The 19,518-nt window shown below is 34.4% G+C and overlaps 1 protein-coding gene and 1 non-coding gene across 2 annotated transcripts in view; one reads left to right on the top strand and one right to left on the bottom strand.

Moving 5' to 3' along the window:
- Positions 1–19,518, top strand: part of ACBD6 (acyl-CoA binding domain containing 6) — a 194,754-nt gene that overhangs the window by 34,202 nt on the left and 141,034 nt on the right. The gene's annotated exons all lie outside the window — the stretch shown is intronic.
- On the bottom strand, positions 12,076–12,214 carry LOC144230983 (small nucleolar RNA SNORA46). Its single transcript, XR_013334948.1, has one exon. It is a non-coding gene; the product is annotated as a small nucleolar RNA SNORA46 (small nucleolar RNA).

Genomic DNA, 19,518 nt, shown 5'->3' with positions numbered 1-19,518 from the left:
ATATATTCATTGAGTATTTTCACATTCCTTCTTGCATTTACTTGTCCTCTCACTATATTTGTCAATTGAAGATGCAGTGATGTGTATATGCCTGTATGTGTTTGTATGCAGAAATTGAGCGACACGTTGGTTCTTCATTAAAAAAATAATTTAGTGATATAACTTAAACAAAATATGTGAATGGTTTTAGGCTCCACGTTTAACATTCTGTTTTTAAATAGCACTGTAGTTTTTCATCATAAATCTCATGTAAAATTACCTTGGGATAAACTTGCAATGTTTTCATTGATATTAGTGGGATAAGATTGCACTGGAACCAGATTCTGTTATATAATGGGTGTTGGTTTTGATATTTCTTCTTGCAGTACCTGGACATAATACATAAGTGTTATCTTCCTGTTTTTCATTTTCTCATTAGGCTGAATATTTCATATATTTGAAAAACTTGAGTGGAATTCTTAGTAATCTATAATTTTAAATTAAGTAAAAGGGAAACATCTTCAGAGAAGTATATTTTGTTGTTGTGTTTTTGTTTTTCTTAATGAGATATGTCCCACCTACTCTTTTTAACATAATTAGGTTTTACTGTAGCATTTTCCCATCATATAGTAGTTTTGACACTGGGCTGTTTTAAATTTAGGGCTTGAAAAATCTGTTAATTTGGATTTGAAACCCAGTGAAAGAAGATAATTTTTTGTTCCCCCATTTATTTTAAAAACATAATGATACAAAAGTCAACAAAATTGTGTATTGCAAACTTAATGGATGTATTATTAGTGTTCTAATATATTCTATGCCAAAACAGTATATATCTTTCATGAGTTTATTTATGTATACATATATATAAGATTAGGAGTAAAGGTTCTTAGTAGTCTTGATTAGTCCTTTTAACTTCAGTCCTATAGGGTGGGTATTATTATTATTCTCTCACAGATGAGGAAACTAAGGCTTATGAAGGTTAAGTAATGTAACCAAGAGATCAGGTACTCAATCAGCTCATAGCTTGAAAGTACAAAAGCAAGATTTCAGTCCTAGTCTTGCCTGACTCAGATAAATGCATCATTTTCCCTACACATCACACTGCTCTTTTTAGAAGATTTTAGCTTTTCATGGATATGTTTTATTTTATGTTCTGTCTTTTCCTTAAATATTCATCAAATATTTGACCCTGTCATATTGGGGCCTTATACTCTTTTCTAGGATTGTCTACCCTTTTAAAAATGAGTTTAGATTTCAGATGTATCTTAAGCCAGTCTAATAACTTCCTAATTTATAACTTTTAAAAGAGAAATATACACCAGATTTGTTTCAAGATGGTTTTATAGTTTTGTATTCTTTCTTGACAACATAGTGTTACTCCTTGTATTTAACACTGCATATGAGTGGATATTGACAGAATCATTAATAAATTGGAAATTGTAAAATAATTGAAAATTAGTCTTTCTCTTTGTTCTGAAATTGAAGTCTTTATAATGTTTTGGGTAAGAATTTACAATGTTTGAAAACCTTTAGAAATATTTAATGTTAGATTTACAGTGAGGAGAGTGGTGCTTGGGTGGCTTAGTTAAGCGTCCATGATTTTCCCATTCGTGAGTTCGAGCCCCAAGTTGGGCTCTGTGCTGACAGCTTGGAGCCTGGAGCCTGCTTAGGATTCTGTATCTCCCTCTCTCTGCCCCGTCGCCTGTCCATGCTCTGTCTCTCTGTCTCTCTCAAAAACAAACACTAAAAAAAAAAAAATAGATTTGCAGTGACGAGAAATCTCTTTTCTTAATTTTTTAATGTTTGTTTATTTTTGAGAGAGAGACAGAGTGCAGGTGGGGGAGGAGCAGAGAGAGAGGGAGACCCAGAATCTGAAGCAAGCTCCAGGCTTCCAGCTGTCAGCACAGAGCCCAGTGCAGGGCTTGAATTCACCAACTAGGAGATCATGACCTGAGCTAACGTTGGAAGCTTTACCAACTTAGCCACCCAGGCACCCTGAGGAGAAATCTTAATAGGGACTGAATATTATAATTTCACGGTTTTCACCTTATATGTAAGAACAACTGTATGTGTACGTATAAACTGATATCAATGTAGACATTAATTAATCTCTTAATACAGGTATAAGATTATGAGAAATATTTTGATCAAGTGAATCTAGAACTTCTGTTTTGGTGGTGATGGTTTGTTAATTTCTTGTGTGTATGTATATGTGTCTAGTGTTGTGTGTTTGTTTAAATTTCCTTCATATTACCTGCTGTCATTTTGCATTCAATAACAGTAATTACAGCAGAGCAATTTGATGGTATTACTAAGAAACGAGGTATATTAAAACCCAAAGAATAGCAAAGTTGTGTTTACATATGGTGTTAATATTGCATCCCAAATAATCCTATTTGTATTGCTTACTTAACAAAAAGGCTTGTAATTACCCCCTATTTAAAATTTTTAAAATTCTGAACATTGTTTTGGATATTAAAATTTTATAAACCTAGATGGATAATTTCTTTGAATTTAATTTTAATTCCAGTGCACTTAACATACAGTGTTTTATTTTGGGTGTACAGTGTAGTGATTCAGCACTTCCATATATCGTTCTGTGCTGATCAAGATATGTGTACTCTCAATTCCCTTCACCTACGCTATACATCCCCTCTTTTAACCTAGATGGATAGATTTTAAGGTTGATTTCCTTTCCCATCCCCCCAAATTTGGATCATGTGCAGAAACTTTACATGTTGAGAGATTGAATGTTTAAAAGTAGCTGGCTAAATCCTTTTTATCACTATTTTAATCTTTGTGTCCTTTCTATGAATTAATTTTTCTAGTCCACAGAGCATCTCTCTTATATATGTTTTATTCTGTAGAATTATTATTCTGGAACAATTATTCTAGTACTGTACTAGATTTCTGTACTTCTAAGTGCTGTAGCTTTTGTTTTCTTTTCAGATCTATTTGTGTTGTAAAACTAGGGGTGACTGTTAATTTGTCCTTTGAGATTCAGTTTAGCTAAGATTTATTGAGCCATTTCAGGCTGTATTACTTAGTGAAAACTAATGCTATAATCCTGCTGAAATCTTATAATAATAATGATTAATTATTTGTCATCTTCTGAAATTTTAAAAGAAATGACCAACTTTGGAATGTGATTTTTCTCAGTAAACTCAGGATTACTTAGTTTTTATCTCCTTCCTCTAACATTTCTGCTGATCAGTGTAAAATCATGAAATCATCCAGTTCAGTAACTGTGTCATTGGGTATGACTTAAAAAAAATTGAATTAGAAGATTTTTAGGATTTTTACAATTATTGGTTTCTCTCTCTCTCTCTCTCACACACACACACACACACACACACACACACACACACACTTTGTGTTTGTAGTATCTCCCAGGGAAATTTAAATGGGAGTGTTTCCCATTAGTCTAACAAGTAACCTCTCTTGGCTTTATCCACAGTTTCCAGGGGTTCCTGATGAGGTGCTTCAGCTGAGTCTGTACTAAGTCATGATACTATCACCTTCTGATACTGAGTCTGGTCTGTCAGTAACGTGTGAGCATTCTTTCCTAGTCTTGCTTTTTCTAGGTGTCACCTAGCCAGATGTACCAATCCTGCCTGAGTAATGAAGTAATGAGAGTTAACGCATTTTGTACCCAGAAAACCTCAGCAGAGGCTATGTTATCTTAAAGGAAGGGTTTGACATTAGTTGGAACCCCTCAGATCAGGCCTTGTCCTATTTTTATATAAATTCCTAAAATTTCAGCACATCAGATATAATTAAGTGCTCAGCTTTAGTACTTAGAGATATAAACATTTTTCTGTGTTTACAGATATGTGTGCCTGTGTGTGTATGAATGCATGTGTGAAAGAGGTTTTTGAGGAAACACATTGATGTGAACCTCTGCTGAGGCTGGAAACCATGTATATTGAATAACTTACTATACCAACTACACTTATTTTGTCTTTGATCATTTTTATGATTAGATGAAATCTGCAGACTTATTACCTTATGCTTGTTGGAAAAGAATGAAGTGTCAATTATCTCCTTCCTTACAAGATGACAGAGTAACTTTTAATTACTTGTATCATGTTTGAATAAGAAAATATCAGTTGCAAAATGAACAGGAAAATAATTCTTAAATTGTAAATTTCTGTTTATTTTCATAAGTTAATGCAAAAAGCTCTGAAATATGGGAAAACAGAATGTACTTCTATTTAGATAACACTTTTAAGAAATGGTTGAATAAAAAATTGAAAAGTATTTTTATCCATCTCCATGCAGTGGCATTTGGCTTTAAATGCTGCTTCAATCATGTACTTAAAAATCAATTCAGTGGAGCGTCCGACTTGATTTCAGCTTCCAGTTCGAGAGATCGAGCCTTCTACCATCGGACTCTGCACTGACAGTGCAGAGCCTGCTTAGGATTCTCTCTCTCCCTCTCCCTGCCCCTCCCCCGCTTATGCACATGTGCACATGCACTTTCCCTCTCTCAAAATAACATTTTAAAAAATCAGTTCAACTTAACTTTATATGTTCTTATAAATATATTTCATAGTGAACACAAGTAAAATGGCCTCTTCGTGCATGGATATGGTAAGATGTTATAGATGAAGTATTTGTTTGTATGAAAATAGTAAAAGCTGTGTTCCCGCCTTTTTGAGGCCTTTTATTTTTGGTTTTTTAATTTCTGTATATTGGAGTTCTTTGTCGGCTGTGTAAATATAGAATCATAGGAGGCTTGAGATCTTCTAGGTATTTGGAATGTTGTAATGTCTTCCCTAGTTTAAGTGTCTGCTGTTTTACAGATAGCCCTCATTGCATGAGTCCTGCGTTTAAATAATTCATATCATTGCTATTCTAAGAAGTGCTTTTGCAGTCAGACATCTGAAAGGTGATTGACTTTTTTCCCATAGCTCCATAATTTATAAGAAAACATAAAATGAAAAGACTAGACCAAGATGATTTTGGTGCATGGTTATCATCTTAATATCAGTACAGAGAAGACTAAGTCGGTTCAGAATAGACTGGCTAACTAACTGATCAACTTGAATTTTACATAACTCTTTCATTGTGTTTTTGCATTTAATTTGTAGGTGTTCGGTGTCTTTGATTTTATGTCTTTTGAGAAATTTATGATCAGGTACTTTATTTATGACATTGTAGCCTCAGCTTAGGCAATTGATTGAAATACAATATAGGGAAATTTAGTATGTATTTTTTAAAAGCTTAAATTGGGAAAATGAACCAACCGTCCTAATGTGGAATTGTCTTGGAGCACGTAAGAAGGGAATGGCAGGTTAATTTCTTTGTACTTGTATTGGTCTTTTATTGTTAAAATTTTATTTATAATATTTGATATGATTTACTTTTGGAGCTCTGTAGTATAATATATTTTAAAGTTGTGAAGGAAGATTGTAATTCATTGAGATTATATATGTGTATGTGTTTGTAAACTCTAGAGTGTAATGCAAATATAAATTATTTTATACCAACTGTAGTTTTAACAGGCAAAAATTATATTAATATGCTACTAAAAATAAATGGGTATTAGTGTTGCTGAGGTTTGTGAGTGAAAATGTAGCACATGGTGGGCTATGTTGAATAAATGACTAGGTTGAAATTATAGAGGAATTATTCAGAGGGAAAATTAATTAATTTATTTCCTTTTTGTGGCTGCAAACCTTCAATCCTATAGGACTGATTTAGTTAAGTCTAAGCCTATTCCTTTTATACAGAGTGGGAAAATACAGTTTTTCTCTCCATATGTAATCCAATCTGTCAGCTGTGTGAATAAGATTTTATTAACCAAGTTGAAAATAAATATCTTCATTTCAAAGAAAATGTTACAAAGACAGAAGATGTTTGTGATCTGAAGAGAAACAATAGATTGATGGATAAGGGGGGTGTGTGTGTGTGTGTGTGTGTGTGTGTGTGTACATACATGTATGATAAAATACTCAGATATGAAAAAGAATGAGATCTTCCCATTTGTGACAACATGGATGGATCTAGAGGGTATGATATTAAGTGAAATGCGTTACAGAAAGACAAGTACCATATGATTTTACTTATATGTGGAATCTAAAAAACAAAATGAACAAACAAAACAGAAACAAACTCATACAAAGAACAAATTGGTGGTTGCCAGAGGGAGGATGGGAGATGGCTGAAATAGGTAAAGGGGATTAAGTGGTATAAATTTCCAGTTATACAATAAATAATCTTAGGATTGTAAAGTACAGCATAGGAAATATAGTCAGTAATATCCTAATGATGTATAGTGACAGATGGGGACTATACTTATGGTGAGCATTGGGAAATATATAGGCTTATCAAAACTATGTTGTATACCTGAAACTAATGTATTATATGTCAGCTATACTTTAATTAAAAAAAAAAAGAAATTATTACAAAGGCTTGGATTTGAAACACTGTCTGAAAACAATATTGTTTTCATTGTCATTATAGAGACCCGTCTTCTAGAGGCAGTGCTGTTTATTCACACCACAGTACATGAGAAGTAAGACTTCTAGGTATTTGATACAGTTCCTAACTTGAGAGCAAAAAGATTACAAACTTTCAGCTTTATAGTCAAAGCTTCTATGTTTATTAATCTTTCAATTATTAGAGTGTGGCAGAAATGAAAAGGGAGAGAGTGGGGTAATGGATTGACCCTTGGGTACAATGCAGAAATTAAAAAAAAAAGAAACAACACAGTGTCAGGATAATTCTTGAAAGGGAAAATGATGATGAAAGGAAAAAGAGATGTTATCACAAATTGGGGTCTGAATTTCTTCGTACCTGTGCTTGTATGGAAAAAGCTTCTGTATTGCAGATGGTTATCTTATGGTCAGAACGCCACAGTGATAAAAGGAAATTTGAACTGGACACTGGCAGTGAAGTTTGATTGGTTTAGAAACAAGATGATGGCTAGCTGGAGTCATTGTCCTGACTAATAACTTAAGCATTCAGGCCAAAATTCAAGGACATACAGAAACTGTATGGAAATGCAAACTTTTCTTATATATCCAAGTTTCCTTAAATGATGCAAAATGTAATTATGGAAACTGGGGTTAAGGAAGTTTTGTGTTTTTGCCTTGTCCTCTTCTGTTATAGCTATGGACAGAATAACCAGTGAAGATATTTTATGGTACCATATTTAAGCTAGCTGGTAGTCTTAGCTATCTGATTTATAGTAACCAAAGTAGTTTTAGGGAATAGGGTATCACTGAGAGTAACAGAATCCTGTAGTTTAATTATAGTCTTGTAATAGAATGGTGAGAAATGGCACCTGGAATTTAAAGGAATAAGCCATCCCCAGAAGAAATAGTGAAAGCTGCTTGATCTCATTAATCAAGAAATGGAAGATAAAACAGTGTGTGCTACTTTTCTTCTGATAGATTGAATTAGAAGCCCCTTTGGCTGGGCGTGAGGCAGTCAGCACAGGCATCTGCTTTTAGTGGAGTGTAAATTGGCAGCAGTCTTCTAGGAGATGACTTCTTTGCCTCCTAAAACCACCTGCCCGCCCACTTAGCTTCTTTTGGTATGAGGACCACCTTCAGTACGACCTCCTACCTGACCAGACTCAAAGAGGCTTTGATTCCTTCTGCTTCTTCCAGGTTCAGGTGATCAGGTGGGCTGGGTGTGGCAGAAGCTATTCCCCAGAAGCTATTTGGAGAGGTTATGTAGCAAGCCAAGAAGTTCGGGGGGCAAAGTTTGATCAAGTAGAGACAGGAAATGGGAAGGAACTGATAGTTTAATAGCTTTTCCTTTCTTCCTTTCTTTTTTGCCTGTTCTGAGACAGGATGTCCTTTTAGCCTGACAAGAAGAGACCCTCTGTTATCTGGGTCAGTGAATCCAGTTTAATAACAGTATCATCTTTTATTTGCTTTTCTTCCTTACCTGTGTCACTTCCTTTTTCTTCTCATTCTTCATATCCTAGGATTTCACCTCCTAAGAATTCCTTAGTTTGGAAGCTTTGCCCCACGTTCTGTTCTTTAGGGAATATAGGTCAAGAAGCTAACAATCCACTTTTGAGACTCAAGTTCCTAAAAATATTTGCAGTTTCAGGGCACTTGGGTGGCTCAGTTGGTTGAGCATCTGACTTCAGCTCGGGTCAAGATCTTAAGGTTCGTAAGTTCAAGCCCTGCATCGGGCTCTTCACTGACAGTGCGGGGTCTGCTTGGGATTCTTTCCCTCCCCCTCTGCCCCTTCCTTGCTCCTGCTCCCTCTCAAAATAAATAAATAAACTCAAAAAGTTATTTGCAGTTTCTAGAAGATACATGTTTGTGGATGTACATTGTGGCATTGTTTGCCTTATTGGAAAGTGGAAAACAATATAAATGGTCTTCAATAGGGAAATGGTTAAATAATGATATACAATGGAATACTATCCAGCAATAAAAAGAATGATGTGGAAAGTTGTCTATGATACATTCTATGAGATAACATGCAGGTCAGTATGTTCAGTTTGATCCCATCTGGGAAAATTAAATCACCTAATGAATCAGGCACAGACATAATATTGAAAGAAAGACTGGGAAAGAAAGTAAGGAGAGGGTTTTTGCTTTTCCCTTTACATACGTATGTAAAACTGATTTTTCCCCCACATGGAACATGTACTGAGACATTGGAAGAAGTATTTGCTACTTAAATCATTTAGACACTGGGAAAATTATTAAAATGGAGAACAGATACGTTTAGAAGTTAGAAAACATATCAGAGTGCTTAGTTTAATCCAATATTAATGTTTGGGGATCATGTAGAAACTGACTTTTAAACTTTATTAGGTAGGTGTGTGTGCGCGCGTGCATGCACGTGCTTAATATAAACTGGGGCATTATTCTAAATGCTTTGTAGATATTATATCTTACTGGTCACCACAGCTCTGTGAGATAGGTGCTAAAACTACTGTTTTACAGATGAGGAATCCAAGTTGTAGAAAACTTAAAAAAAAAAACCCACAAAAACAAAACCTTATGTGACATTGTATAGATTTAACTGTACTTGGTTAGGAAATGAATGCAGTTTTGCCTGACTCCAGAGTCTGACGTTTTACCTATATTGCTTCTATTCTAATTCAGTCTGATAGCACCTAGTTATTACAACCTATATATGATCTGATTATAAGGTTGCTTACAAAATACTTGACATAGATAGCCAGATTTTTTTTTAATGTTTATTTTTTGAGACAGAGAGAGAGAGAGAGAGAGAGAGAGAGAGAGAATCCCAAGCAGGCCCCACCCTATCAACTCAGAGCCTGACAAGGGGATTGAATTGATAAACCATGAGATCATGACCTGAACCACAATCAAGAGTTGGATGCTTAACTGACTGAGCCACCCAGGCACCTTCAGATTTTTTTTTTTTTTAAATCTAAGTGGAAATAGATTTTTGTTTTTTCCTTATTGTAAAAAATGCCATCTTTAGGACTTAAAAAAAACCCAAAGTTGATTTAAAAGCAAAGAAAAATCATTGAAGGGTTTTTCAGCAATAAAATGGCAAGATCAGATATGCTTTGTGGAAGATGAACTTGAGAACGGCAAGACCTGGGTTGGATATCCAGTTAGGAGTGTGTCCCTGTAGTCCAGGCAAGAAATGGTGGTCAAGTGTGATAACAGAAGCATATAATAACTACAAAGAGAAGGGTGTGGTTTTGAGAGACATTTATGGAGTAGAATTGATAGAAGTTGGTATTAAACAGGTATGAAGGTGAGGGAATAACTGGTTAGATGTCAGTGCTGGTTTTCTTCTTAAGGAAGAAAAAAGTTTGAGGAATGGAGAGAAAAGCATTTTGTTTTTGATCTGTTATGTTTGGGATATATGTGTGAACTTGAAGAAGCATATGCTATTTTAGAGGGCATGTAAATAAGACATGTTTGTGAAATTCATATGTAACTTTACTTTTATTTGTTCAAAAATGTCTTCCACTTTCTGTAGCATCTGTCATCTCTATCATTTTTACATAAGCTGTGTTTGACATTTTCCTGCTACAGAAAACTATATCATGATGTAACCATTTGAGCTAATTGGTATTTGCATATTAGTTTATACCTCTTAGGTCCCAAGAGACTAGGTAAAGAATCAGTGAGTGAAGCTTGTATCTGTAAGGTATTCGAAATGGATGAAATAATTAGAACGTGTGGGTGCAAAAGGGTGGTTGGTGTGTATACAGAATATTTTAAAAAATAATTTTAGAACTGAAGAGAGAAAACTATTTTGTAAGATTTGAAAACTCCTTGGCCCTTTGCAAAGCACCAATGTGGCATGTACTATTTGATATAAATAAACATTAATTACCTTAAAAAAATGTTATAGAAACTGGGAGACAACACAGAAGTTTTTCGATGAAAATAAGAATTGTTTTAAAGATGACCATTGTTAATGTTCTGGTGTTTGTTTTTTGAAAGTTTTATATGAACATTTGCATGCATATACAGTTAGAATTTTAAAAATTTAATTTTTTCCCAAATAGATCATACTACTCAGATGATTTTTTTTAAGTGTTTATTTGTTTTGAGAGAGAGCATGTGCAGGCACGAGCAAGCGCCAGTAAAAGAGGGGCAGAAAGCGAGGGGGAGAGAGAATGTCAAGCAGGATCCATGCTGTCAGCTCAGAACCTGACTAGGGGCTTGAGAGCAGAAATCAGGAGTCTGACGCCCAACCAACAGAGCCACCCAGTCAACCCTACTCAGATAATTGTTAAAAATCTAGTTTACTTGCCAGTTATCATAGTTATCTTTCCTTTTCTGTGCATGTGTGTATAAATTTCTAATGACTGCCTAGTATTCTGTTATATGGATAAATCCCAATTAATTTAGCCAATATTCTATACTTGGCTGTGTAGCTGGGTTGTTTTTTTTTTCCTTCTTTCTTTCCTTCCTTCCTTTCTTTTGCAGGTAATGCTGCATTAAATGTTTTCCTACTTATATTTTTTTACAGTTTTCTAATTATTTCTTTAGAATGAATTCCTAGAAGTCAGTAGCCAAGTTTTATAGTTTCAGGTCTTGATTAATGTCTTAGATTCATTGAGCAATGCATTATTTGTCTAGGAAGAAATACAGTCTCGTGTTTTAGTCACTTGTGAATTTTCATTAGTGGTTAATAATTATTGAGTACTCAAAGTGCATATTGAGTAGCCACTGTGAACATGGCACCACATTACTATGTGTTATTTTCAGAATTTTCCTCTGGGGAAATTTGTGGCTACAAACCATGAGTCAGAGTTGCTTCAGAGTAAAGGATGGAAGCAATATATGAGATGTTATTCCATAGGATTTGGAGGAAAAAGAATGAAATATTATTTTAAAATCTGTGTAGATAATACTTTTCCTTTACATAGCATTTATCTACTTACATTATACTTGACTATTAATGCTGGTCTCTTCCATTCTCTAAAATTTAAGCTCCAAGAGGTAAAGAAAACATTTATCTGTTTAGGTCACCCTTGTACTACCACTCAGAAGTAACTGTAAGTTGAATTAATGAATACATGAGAAACAATATGTTTATACAGGGAAGTATGATATATATTTCCTAGGTTATTTGTAGAATTGTATCTACTAAGCTTTTTGAACACATACATGATGTTGCTAAATATAATGTTTTAAAGTCATATATGTGAAACCAGCATTCTCAATTCATTTAATTAAACTATTCCATTTTATATGTCCATACCATTTCATAAAGGAGATGGTGAACTACCATCCTCTATCCACATTATGCAGCCTAATTATAAACTCAGGGTCAGGCCAATACTGGGAGGCAGCAGACTAATAAATCACTATTACAAATGATATGCCCCAAAGGAATGTTTACTGGTTACTTTAGCCAACTTATAAATGAATAGCTTAAGACCACAAGTAATTAGATAGGGTCTGGAGAAAAGAATCCCTATAAAATGAATGGCAAGTTTCTTGGTATTTGAGAGTGTTACCTCTTTTATGCTGATTTTTGTTCTAAGTTCTCACTGGTATTCTCTGTATAGGTTTTTCAACTTTCACATGTACATAGTGAAAACTAGATAATCTTTATTGTAACTACTAGAAAATTCAAGTAAATCACTTAAAAAAAATTTTTTTTTTTTTGGTTGTATAGTTATGTTCCTTAACTCTATAGACCAACAGCAGAATGGCACAAAGTCAGCTGTGCAAACAGAAAGAGCCAGGAATTATTTTGCACTACAGCGTAACCAAGAATGGGGAAAATTTCCATCCAAAGGTTTAAATATAGTTAAAAAAATTCTTTTTAATGTTTATTATTTTTGAGAGAGAGAGACAGAGAGTAAGCAGAGAGACAGAGAGAGGGAGACACAGAATCTGAAGCAGGCTCCAGGCTCTGAGAGATCATGACCTGAGCTGAAGTCAGCCACTTAATTGACTGAGCCACCCAGGGGCTCCTCAAGTAAACCACTTTAGAAGCCGCAAGTTTTCTGGGCCAATTAGAAAGTATTTCTTAAGCTTCTGGCATTCACAGCCTGTTAGTTTTGTGCATAGGCAAACTACTAATTGAAAGTAAATTCCAACCAAGATTCATCATAATTGTTTTTTTNCTCAGCATAACACCCTCAAGGTCCATCCATGTTGCTACACATGGCCAGATTTCATTTCATCATAATTGTTTTAATAAAAAACATTTTAAATAACAGGACAAATACTAATAATACAGTACAAATAATAATAAGACAAAGTACTCTATTTAAGTTTATATCCAATAATACATTATTAATTTCTTTCTTTAACAAGTCAGAAAACCAGCAAGGGCTGGGGAAGCGGCAGACTCTTATTGAATGAACCTTATAGTCAGACTGCCAGCCTCTAGATCACTTTATAGATTACCAGTGGCTGCCAAAGGCCTATGAACCTTAAGAAATTTTGATTTAGAAAATTTAAAATAGTGTCTATATTAATCCAAATTAGGTAGTAAAACTACCTTCTATGACTATACTTAGATAAAATGATACTTAGGAAGATGAGTTTGATGTGCTTAGTGGTTTTGTTTCTATAGATGCCTCAACTTTGGAATGTTTGAAAATGGTTAAATATAAAGACGTGGTTTAAACTGTGTATTAATTATTGTTTCACTTTTATTACTTACTTTTAATCCATGATGTTAAGTTTATTTTTTTCTAAATGTTCTTTTAAATCACAAGATTATCTAATTCAGTGGATGTTGGGGTAGCATACAAAATATTAAATTTCTGTAAGTTGTACTGTAGTACTGTGCTGTAGCTACTGAATTAACAAAGATTTAATAATATGCTCATTTGTTTGCTTGTTTACTTGTGTTTTACTCTGTCAATATGTCTAGCATTAGTGCTAGATTTGGGGATACAAAAACAAATAAGGCATAATCCATTTTTTCAGATCCAAATCTAGTAAAAGAGAAAGACATTTAAGCTGATTATTGTGGTGGAGTGTGAGGAATGCTAACATTCTGAGCACAAGGCTATAGAATCATAACAATGACTATATGTTTGACCATTGGAAAGCCATGTAGGTAACCTGGGTCTCATGGTCTGAGCAGTTTATTAGAGGAAGAAGAGGATGGAGTGGCATTTTGGGTAGAGGCACAAGGTGCAAAGGAGTAGAAGCATAAGAGAGTTGGTTTGGCATATTCAGAAAATGAAAGAAGGTTAGTTTTTTAAAATTTATTATTACTATTTTTTTAATTTTAGAGAGAGAATGTGTGAGCAGAGGAGAGGGACAGAGGGAGAGAAAATCTTAAGCAGGCTTCATGCGTATTAGCACAGACCCCAATGTGGAGCTTGATCCCATAACCCTGGGATCATGACCTGAGCTGAAATCACGAGTTGGATGCTCAACCAACTGCGCTACACAGGCCCCCCTAGATTGTTATTTTCAGATCATTGAAGAGTTCTTTCTGGAGTGAGGGGAGACTACTCTTTAAAAAAATTTATTTTGCTTTTGAATTTCAGAATTTATTCATATATTCAAGAGTATTTAAATTCTCATTCCTTGGCAGATCTTGTATTCTTAACTGAGAATTATTAATGTAATGATTTTCCTCTAATTGATAATAGTTTAGAGATTGATCTAGAAAGATTCATACACAGAAGAACTAGGTTCTATGACTTGATTTGGGTGAATAAAGAGGTAGTTTAGAATAGTGTGCATATTATCTGCAGTACTTAAATTTTTCATGGTTTAGATTGCTATAGGAAAATTACAGAGCAATATGTATGTCTAACATCCTTAAAACTTAAATTTTTTTGAATTCTGAATGTGATGTGAATAACATTCTAATATACACTCTCACAGTAGCAGTATAAATAAAAATGCATTCTTAAATAATTATAAAATACTTAAAATGCTTAGTTTTATCCCATTGACTTTTAGTATACTTTACTTATCAAGTTATAAAAATAAAAACAATTCCTTCAAGGATGTTTTCTTTTTTAAACTTGTAATTTCAACTGTGTAATTTTTGTTCTACCAGCGTCTGAAGGTTTCTCTTTTCTAAACCTTTGGTATCCAATACAGTTTATTGCCTCAGCTCTATTGTGAGATAGACCTTTATTCACTAGATTGTACTAGAGCTCTTATTAGCCAGGATGGAATGTCACAAGGAACAAGTATCTCTCTAGTTTGAAGGAATATTCATTGACAAATTCAGGAGAAAGGAAAGCCCACTTAGGTGAAGATATTCTGGGGTGCGTGGCAGTTTGGTTACCAGTTTTATCTTATGTGTTGAATATTGACCATACTAGAAAAAATTCTTTCAGATTAGTGGGTTTTTTTTTTTCCTTAGGAATGTAGACATTATTTGCTATAGCCTAGAAGTATCCTTCCTTCTGACAATTTTGGAAGTGATAAAATGGACTCAGATTAAGCTTTCCATTAACAATAACTTAAGAAATAACCTAATGAGTTTCCTTAGGAAATTGTAGTATTTTTCCCAATGTAGTTTAAAAATTACTGTCTTGTACTGTAATGCTTATTATTTATATTTAACTACATTGTCTATGAAAGTTTCTTTTAAATCACAAAGTATTATGGATATCTTGAAAATAAATGATTCTAAATTTATTAATTGCTGTGGAGGTTACAACCCCATTGTGAGGAACTGCTTCCAAATCACATGTGTAGTAAATATTTTTATAGAAATATGGTCACAAATAGTCCCAGGAAATCCCTCTTGAATACACTATATTTACATTTCAATTTTATGTTGTTGGTTTGTTACTTTAAAATTGAATTTAATTATTATAAATAACATGCTAATTGCTCCATTTTACATTTTGAGTCAGAGCCTACTAACTTAAACCTTTATTTCCAAAATAGCATCTTGAGTAAACACATACTGTGTTTAAATGTTTTCTTGAGATGATGTGTTTGATGTTTTCCTTTATAAAATTTAAGAGTGTTATGTAAGTACAACTAGATGCATAACAATATTTTCCTTGTACAAGCATGCCTCATTTAATAGAATTCTGAAGAAGAGCAATTCATGAATTAAATAACAAATTGACTTAAATTTTTTCCTTTTCCCAATGGAACTTGAGGATCTTAGCATTGCACATACATTATCAAATGGATTGCCAAAGCCTTATTGTGTATGTTGTAGTTAAACTGAAATGAATGAGAGCACCTTTTCACATGTACTAACAGTTATTAGTGAGATCCTAGTCCCTAGTGCACAGACGTTTATATTGGGAACGGAATGGTCACAAAGGACCAGGCTTCTCATTTGCCTGTCACCTTTAGGATGTTTGGTGCTAAGTTGTTCATCAGCTGTGAGTCCTAGCTATTCGAGCTGAGTCTGCTTAGCTAAACTAAGATGAACATTTTAGTCTTTGGCTTTATGAGCTGCTGTTTCCTCACATCCAAGGATACCTTTAATAAACTGTAGGGATATAATTGGGGCAAAATGTTAGGAAACAGAACAACAAATTATAGTTATAATGGAGAAAGTACAAATAAGTTAAATTATTGACCATGGTTTCAAAATTAGAAATGTTTAAGGCAGGCTTGAGCCAAATTAGTAAAATATTTAGAGATTTCTCTTGAATAATTGGAATATTTGAAGTTCTCTGTTATACTACCAAATTGTCTGGTGAGATTGTCATTTTCAGTATATTAATACTATAAATAATTTTAGAGTTTATAATAATTATTTTTACTGATCTATACTACTGAGATTCTGAAAAAAATCATTACTTCTTTTAGAACATTTGAAACTACATGTTTTAAAATTTGATATGTTCTAGATGTGATTGAGAACAGCTTTACACTGGAACATGTTTTCCTCCTTATTATGAAGGTTAGCAGGAAAATGACAAAAATTTATTGTATTGAAAGTTCTGAGGAGCCATCAACTCAAATCTAATTCTTACATTCAAGTCCTCTGCAACCTGTATCTCTTTCCCCAACATTGTGAATCTAGACTTATCTCTAACTTTATACACTGTAAATTTGACTCCAATCTGATATGCCTCCTCGTTGTCCCTCAAATACAGTTCACTTAGTATGCCTTTCTTCACTCATGCTGTTTTCTGAAATGCCTTCTGTACTATGTTTTTTTTTTTTTTAATGTTTGTTTATTTTGAGAGAGCATACAGTGAGTGAGGAGCAGGGAGAGGGAGAGAGAGACCTGCACTGATGTGGGGCTCAAACTCACAAACCATGAGCTCATGACCTGAGCCGAAATCAAGAATCAGCCAACTGAACCACCCAGATGTCCTTATACTGTGGTGGGGTTTTTTGTTTTGTTTTTGTTTTTTTGTTTTTTCGCTGTGATCAATTCGTATTTACTCCATGAACCTCCAGTCCATATTAATTTTCCCCTTTCTGTAAATCTGTTAAATTTAATGTTACAGTGTACATTTTAATATTTGATCATATTTCCTAAATCCCTGGTAATACTAAATGTCTTGATTGAAGATACTTTGATTAACATACCTTTCAGTGATAAGGTTAGTTTTTAAGAAAGTGAGTACTTAAAAGTACTTAACTGTGTTGAAGTGAAAAAAGGGATATTTATTAACGTAAATTATGCCTCACAAGATGACATACATGCTTTTTGAATGTGGTTCTAACAATTCTATATATTTTCATTGTCTTTTTGAAAATGCTCCAGTTGCTGCATCATGCTAATTCATTGAAGGGCTATTTTGAGCCATGCTGTAGAAGAGAGATTTAGAGTAGGATGGGGGAGCCTGGGGGACTCAGACAGTTGAGCATCTGACCCTTGATTTTGGCTCAGGTCACGATTTCACAGTTCTTGGGATCGAGCCTTGTATCGGGCTCTGCACTGACAACATGGAGCCTGCTTGGGATTCTCTCCCCCACTGTCTCTCTGCCTGTCCCACACACGTGTGCACCTCTGCACTCTCGCTCTCTCTCAAAATAAATAAACTTAAAACTAGGATGTATATTATCAACATTGATAAAAAGTTAATGTTTACAGCAGACTTTTATGGAATAATGCATTTAGTGTTCATGTATGTCTGTATATAACATTTTACTGTATGAAAATTCTCTTTATTCAGTAAATTTTGCCTTCCTCAAAAGAAGTCACTTGTTCTGATTCATCTTAGTCTCTTTCTCTTTTTCTGACTACTGATTGTAGGTTTCCTTAACACTGGTCTGATTATTGAGGTCTTTGGAGCAAAAAATAGACTGATGGGGAAAGGCAGATGTAATTTTATTTCAAGTCTGGTGGTTCATTGAGCTAGTAACTTCTGATCTCTCACTGAGACAAAGTGAAATGGAGTCATTGAGGCCTTTCTTCGGTGAGGACTGTGGAGGTGAATGCAGATCCTTCTTGAACAAAGAGATTGAGGACAGTTCAACGTACCAGGATGCTTAGGACCATATATAGCATGTGGTATGACTCCTGTCTACTTGCTAAGAAAAATTTATTTTCATCAGATGGTTGGGCCCCTGAATGTTCAGGTTTTACTGCCAAGGAAATTTTTGTCCCAGTCTTTGACCCTTGTATCCTCTTGCTCTAGGTGTACCCATAATTTCTTCCAGGCTTTTTTAGTTGTTGAGTCTTTCCAGCATGTTATATGGAAGGAGAGGGAACCAAGGATATGTGTTTAGTCTACTGTCTTCCTGTGTTTCAGATAAGTTTGCTGTTCCTGCTGTCTTTCTGGTGTTTCCAGAGTCCCCAGGTTTCCTAAGCTCTCTATTCAATGTAGTTTCCGAATACTGAGTAAGCTTGGTTACAGTATGATGTTGTGAAAGAATTTATGTGGACTGTGCGAAAGATCAACATTTAATCTTATTCATTGTGTGATTTTCTCTGGCATTCTTCATAGTTAATTGAAAGGTATAGGTAGAAATATCTTTTAGAATTGCATGTTGCTCCTATTTCATGGTTTATCAGTCTCTTATCAAAGGAATGTTCTGCATGCCTGATGTGCCTGTAACCAGTGTATTCATATTCCTCATGTGCTTTCTTTGGGTGGAATTCCTGAACCAACTGTATCCAAGGTAGAGTTTGCCATGAATTTTCTTTGAGCTGACCCTCAGTAGTAACAGAAAATACCAGAGCAGTTAATGCACACACATTAACGGTCTTCTAATCTCCAGCCTTGCATGTAATTGCTGCTGTCAAATACAATTACTGTCTGCCCACCGTTTCTTCGCCTGGGGGCGGTCGTGCCATGCCTTGATACAGTTAGAAAATGAGAACAGAGTTTCTGAAACTTTTTGAAGGTTTTGTTTATAAACTTATCTACTTTGAAATTTTAAAACTATAAACTACCTTGCTGCTTTTTTAAAAAAATTTTCAGAAGATTGAACTGAAGAAGTCTGATAATAAGAGAAAAAGAAAAAAAGATTTGAAGGTTCATTGGGTATGATTATATTCTGAAGAATTCATTATAAATACATTTCCTTTATAGATTGACCACAGTTCAGGAAATGTAATTCTAAGCTGGTGTTACATTTGTTTTAACAGTATACATACTAGCTAAATCCCTACATAACCTAGAATTAATTTGATTTTGTGATTGTAGCAATAGGACAAGATCATAATGTAGTGGTTCGCGGTTGGAGATTGATTCCTTGATTCTAGACCCGGGGAATGAACTGTTCTTCATGAGTGAATTTTTCACCTAACCAAATATATTCTTAAATAGCTAAGCTTTTTAAATTTTAGGCAAAGATTCTATGTGATTATAAGTTTCCTAGCTTCTTTAAACATAGCTTACTGAGCACATTTTTCCCTTACCTCCCAGGGTTATCGTTATATTTACTAATCATTGTGATAATTAATGTGATGAGCTCATAGGCTAGTTAAGATAGATTGTCCCTTTACCTACTGTCTCAAAATTTTATACTTTTATGGGTACTCTTTTTTTTTAAAATTTTTAATGTTTTATTTATTTCTGAGAGAGAGAGAGCATGAGCAGGGGAGGGTCAGACAGAGAGGGAGACATTGAATCTGAAGCAGGCTCTATGAGCTAGCCGTCAGCACAGAGCCCGACGTGAGGCTCAAACCCACGAACCATGAGATCATGACCTGAGACAAAGTTGGATGCTTAACCGACTGAGCCACCCAGGCGCCCCG

Source organism: Crocuta crocuta, unplaced genomic scaffold (genome assembly GCF_008692635.1).
Source record: "Crocuta crocuta isolate KB4526 unplaced genomic scaffold, BGI_CrCroc_1.0 scaffold3, whole genome shotgun sequence".
Taxonomy (NCBI): domain Eukaryota; kingdom Metazoa; phylum Chordata; class Mammalia; order Carnivora; family Hyaenidae; genus Crocuta; species Crocuta crocuta.
Note: the sequence above shows the minus strand (reverse complement) of the source record. Positions and strands in the feature narration are given on the sequence as shown.